This window comes from Marmota marmota, unplaced genomic scaffold (genome assembly GCF_001458135.2).
Source record: "Marmota marmota marmota unplaced genomic scaffold, marMar, whole genome shotgun sequence".
Lineage (NCBI taxonomy): Eukaryota > Metazoa > Chordata > Mammalia > Rodentia > Sciuridae > Marmota > Marmota marmota.
The window spans coordinates 2,350,776-2,356,559 of record NW_026000077.1 but is presented as its reverse complement, the minus strand read 5'-3'; positions in this window follow the sequence as shown (position 1 = coordinate 2,356,559).

Sequence of the window (5,784 nt, the reverse complement as noted above, 5' to 3'; positions counted from 1 at the left end):
CTGCGCGATCCCGCCTCGGCCTCCCGCTGCCGTCCGGGGCCACAGCCGGGCCCCTCACTCCGCAGCCGCCGTTGTCGCCAGACCCGACGAGCGGAGCCCCGAGCGACCGCCCCTATCCGGCCAGCCCCGCCTCGCCGGAACCATCCACCCGCCTGGCGCCATGACACCTACTGAGGCGGAAGTGCGAAGGAGCCCGCGGACTAGGACGACCGCATAGTACTGATGGCGGCGGGAAAGGGTACACCTCCGTGGGGAGCCAGCTTGGCCGAGTGCGGGGGTCGCACCCTCCGCACCACAGGCTCCGAGTGGTTTACAGGTGGCGGTAGGGGATCCAACTGTAAAATGTCATCCCAGCCAGTGTGACATCACCGTAGTTTAGAGTATACCCCAGAGATTGGGCAGCTCGCAGAGAGGCAGTGTCTACCCGGGAAACCTTCCTGGGGTGAGGAATTACCTCCACTTAGGCTTTCGTGTTTCGTTACCTTGTAGAGACGCCCTAGCAGCATGACATCCATGTACTGGATGTGAAAGCCTTCAGGGACATCGGATGCCCTTTAGGGATCTGATTGCTACCTTTAGAATCTGTATTTGCATTAAGAAGTAAGATGAAATAGCTGTGCTCTAAACGCATCCTCTCAAAACGCGAATGAGCGAATGCCAACATCATAATTTTCTTGCCTCTACCAAAGGTAGTAAGGGTGTTCAGGAAACAATGCACTGGGCACAACGTTCTTGAGAAAGCGGGCACTGCTTGAAAACTAGCTTATCCTAATAGAAAGACAGTCTCCCAGCCTCAAGAGATTCTGGAGATGCACCTCTAGTTGTGTAAAATGCTGTGTGTGAATTGGGGAATATTTTAGGGAAACTAATATAATTCATTTATTGCATCCCACAAATGCTAGAGGAACCAATGATCTGAACCCTAGAAAGTGATAGGAGCCGGGTGTGGTGGCACAAGCTTGTAACCAGATACTCAGGACGCTTAGGCAGGAGGATTGCAAATTCAAATTCCAGGCCAGCCTGATCATTTTAGCGAGAATATGAAAGAGTCTGGACCCGCGGGTTGTGCATTTATGCAATCCCAACGACTGGGGAGGCTGAGGCAGGAGGATCCTAAGTTTCAGGCCAACCTCAGTAACTTAGTGAGACCTTCTGCAATTTAGTGAGACACTGTCTAAAAATAAAAATGACGGGAAAAACTGTCCAGAATCATGAATATTTGCATATACTCTTTGAGGAGGGAAACAGATGTGGCTGAAACAGGATTCTGCTATCCATTTCTATTTCTATCTCACTCATTATACATCCTAGATTTCCTTGAATCCCTATCTCCTCAAAAAAAGACAAAATTTTTGTAAAATGTTCTAGGGTCCCTTTTAAGGGAAGTAATTTGGATTTCTCCCTGGCTAAACGACACTGGGAGCAGTTCCATTTTATTGGGAACAGGGAAGTTTATTTCCCTAGAGGACCAGGGTTAGCAAAAGTGTTCAATCCCACAGGGCAGTTTTGTTTGCTTATTTTCACAGAAACTTCCTTCTTACTGTTTAGAGAACATAAAGTCCCCACATTGGGCTGACCCTGGAAACATTAAGACATGAAGAGTGAGGGAGGGTGCCTGCCTGGTAAACCAGGAAAAAGGCAGAAACCTGAGGCTGGGGATGAACAGGTCCTGCTCCAAAAGCAAGCTTCAGGCAAGCTATTTACCTTGCCTTGGTTCAACAGCTCTCATCTCCTACTCTCCCAAGTTATATCTCTTTCCTCTTTTCAAACATACCTCAAAATTTACCCTCAGGGGATCCTTTCTCGAATGACTCCCATGTTATCTTCATTCTGCATTGCCTGACAACTTAGATCATTTATTTATTTGTACCTTATTTACTTGTTGATCTCTGTTTTCAACTGTTCTCAATCTGTCTTATTATGCAGGCAGTTCGTTTTCTTATTTATTTATTTATGTGTTTATGGTACTGGGGATTGAACACAGAGGCATTCTACCACTAAAGTGCATCCCCAGCCTCTATTTTTTTATTAAGATAGGGTCTTGCTAAGTTGCCCAGACTGGCCTAAAATTTGCAATTCTCCTGTCTCATACAGGTGTGTGCCACTGGGACCCAGCAGGTAAGGAGTATCCTAAAATCTAGTACTTTCTTCTTTCTAATGTCATTCATTCATTCATCCAGCAAACTGCTTGTATGCCTGCTCTATAGAGCCAGACACTTCCCTAGACACTGGAGCCAGATGTAAGATGAATGGTCTTTTCCCTCAGGGAGCTTACAATCTAGTGAGGAAAAAAAATGAGTGAGAGTCAGAGAACATCATCAGAGAAGGTAATATTTGAATATGATATGGTTAAAAAAAAACTTAACAGTTTAGAGTCATTTGTCCATTCGACACCTATATATAGGGCATCTTCTGTGTGCCAGACACTGCATTAGAAATTAAAGGTGCAAAGAAGAAAAGGCAAGTTCTATGCCCTGGAGAAGCTTATGGTTCTATGGAGAAGGGTGTGAAATTAGTAAGGTAGATTGAGTCCATTTTTGTTTGTTTTCTCCCTTTTTGAGGTGGCTGGAGATTGAACTCAGGACCTGTGCAATGTTAGGCATGTGCTCTACCAGAGCTACACCACCATCTCCTGTGTTGGTCTTTGAAAGGCAATGAAGAGCAATTAGAGGTTCAATCAGACAGGTAATAGGAGAGAACTGATACTGGTAAGGGCAGCTGGCTGGAGAAATGCAGCCTAATTAGAAAACAGGATGAGGGTTCAAACAAAGAACATGAAGATAATGGGCCAGAAATGTGAAATATTTCCTCCCAGACAAAGTCAGGGCAGCTGGAAAGGGAGATGAGGCTGTTAGTAATTAGAAGCTTTGATGCCACAAGATGGATATGATCCCTCCAGGGCTTAGAGCCTGGATTCAGTGTTGCAAGCAAGAAGTCACTTGTTCAGGAGCTGCAGTGCTTAAGGACAAATAAGAGAAGCTGACCAGAAGGCTGTACCTTTGGAGAAGCTAAATCCAAAAGGTTAGCCAATGCCAGGTGTGGTAGTGCATGCCTGTAATTCCAGCTACTCAGGAGCCTGAGGCAGGAAGATGACAAGCTTGAGGTCAGCCTGAGCAACTTATGGAGACGCTGTCTCACAGTCAAAAATAAAAAGGACTGGGGATGTAGTTCAGTGGTAAGTGCTCCTGAGTTCAGTCCCCAGTACCACAAAAATTTTTAAAAATCTAGGAGCAAACAATCCAACTAGTAAGTCCAAAGTTTTAGGAAGAAAAAGAGAATTCAAGAAAAAGTCAACAAGTTGTAAAACTGGGAAATCCAGATGAGTGGGAAGGTCTGAAGTGAAGAATAGGAAGCAAAACCTGGGAAAATCCCCTGAGCCAAAAGGAAGGAAGTCTTGATGATTTTTTTTTAAGTCCAGATCCCAGATATAATTTCAAACATACAGAAAAGTTGAAAGAATAATTTTTAAAAAGCACCTATGCACCCTTTACCCAAATTCACTGATATCATCTCTCCCCTTTCTTTATTATTTGTGTTCTTAGATTACATCTGTAGGTAGGTAGAATAAAGGTATAAAACACGTGCACATACACATACATTTTTTTCTTTTGAAAGTAAATTGCATGCATCATGCCCCCACTTGCCCCTCAATACTGGAATATCCTAAGTACATTGTCTTACATAAATATAATACATATAGTTATCAATTCCAGGAAATTTAACATTGATATGATACTTTATCAATAACCCATATACTAATTTTTGTCAATTGACCCAATAACATCTCTCTTAGCATTTTTCCCCTCCAGCACAAGATCCAATTTAGAGTTATATATTGCATTTAATTGTCCTTTCTCTTTAGGTTCCTTTAATCTGGAATAGTCTTGTAAACTTTTTTGGTCTTTGATTTTTTTTTTCTTTTTTTTGTACCAGAGATTGAACCCACTGAGCCACATCCCCAGCCCTTTTTTATTTAGAGACACGAGACACAGTCTCGCTAAGTTGCTTAGGACCTTTCTAAATTGCTGAGGCTGGCTTTGAACTTGAAATCCTCCTGTCTCAGCCTCCCAAGCTGCTGGGATTACAGGCATGTACCACCAGAACAGACCTCCCCACTCCATAATGGAATGTTCCTTATTTTAGATTTTTTTGTTTGTCTCATGTTTATTCATTATTAGATTCAAGTTATCCACTCTTGGTCTAGATACTACATAAGTGATATTGTGTCCTCAGAATTTCTTACCCAAAGGGCGTGATGACTCTTTGTCCCTCACCTGGTCAAGATGCCTGATTTCTCCGAAATATATTTACTAATTTTTTCCTTGTAACTAATAAACAATATGTAAAGAGACACATTAGATCATTCATTATGCTTCTATGTTTATCATCTACTGATGATTCTTATCTATACCAGTCCTTCTTTATCTCTTATTTAGTTATTTGGTTGCCTATTTATTACTGACAGGGATGCATGAGTTACTATTTTTTCTATGGTTTGTAATTCATTATTCTCCTTAATTATTTTTGTGCTAGAATTTTTGAGATTTAATAAATAGGTACCCTTTCAAGTTGGCTTCTATATCCCTCTTTTTTTTTTTTTTTTCTTTTTTTGTATGAGGATTGAACCCAAGGGAGCTTTACCATTGAGCCAGCCCTTTTTACCATCATCCCCAACCCTTTTTGAGATGGGGGTCTCACTAAGTTGCTTAGGGCCTTGCTAAGCTGGTGAGGCTGGCTGTGGTCCTCCACCTCAGTCTGATGAGTTGCTGGGATTACAGGTATGCACCACTATGTCTGGTTTTCTGTCTTTTTTAGCATTGCTGAATAATAGAAGTTCCAAGTTCATCTTTGACTTATCCTGGCCGAGCCATTTCTCTAAGGAGTCTTAGTCCTTTTTGTGGGAATTATATTAGAAAAGATCTGGGCATTAATCCCAGAATGACTTATTAGATGCTTGTGGCCTTGGGTATGAATGCCAACTCTGAATGGACAGTGTCCTTACTTATCCTTTCCCTGAGTACAGCAAGACTGGAATTCCCAAGATTTTTCTTTCCATGACTCCTTTAGGGTATCTTTAGTAGAGAAAGCTTGAATAGGGGAATGAGGCAGATTTTCATTGCCTATTCCATGAATACTTAGTTAGCTGCTGTAGCAGTCAGCCCAGTCAGCCCGTCCCCCATATCTCTGTGGCTTAACCCAATTAAATTTTACTGCTTGCTCACATCATCAGTTCATTGTGGGTGGTAAGAGTGAGACGTTTGTTTTGTCCCATGAAATCATTCAGGATTCCAGGAAGTTTATCCAGATTGTTGTGGTTTCACTATTCCTTTTAGCCTTGGATTTTACCACTAGATTTTAAATCTCAGACCAGAAAAAAAAGAGGGGGCGGGATATGGATGATTATGTAGAGTTTTTATAGGCCAGGCCTAGAGGTATCAAATACATGAATCTATTCTACATTCATTGGTAGGAACTCTGGAACATGAATATTGCTAACTGTAAGGAAGGGTTAGAAAATGTAATCTTAATCATATACACAGAAGGAAAATAGATTATAGTAAAATTAAGATAAACCACTTTCTGCCTCACCCAAAAGCCATTCCCTATATTACTTCTTTCTTATTAATCCCAGTTTTGTTCAGGTAGAAAGAAGATCCTTTGGTTTCAAGGAAGGCAAGTTCCTCCTCTCACTCAGGAAATAAATCACAATTGGTCTAAACCAATCCTGGTAATTCCATTTCTCTTTGAAACTGATAGGTCTAGGGACGGGTCTGGGACTTAGTT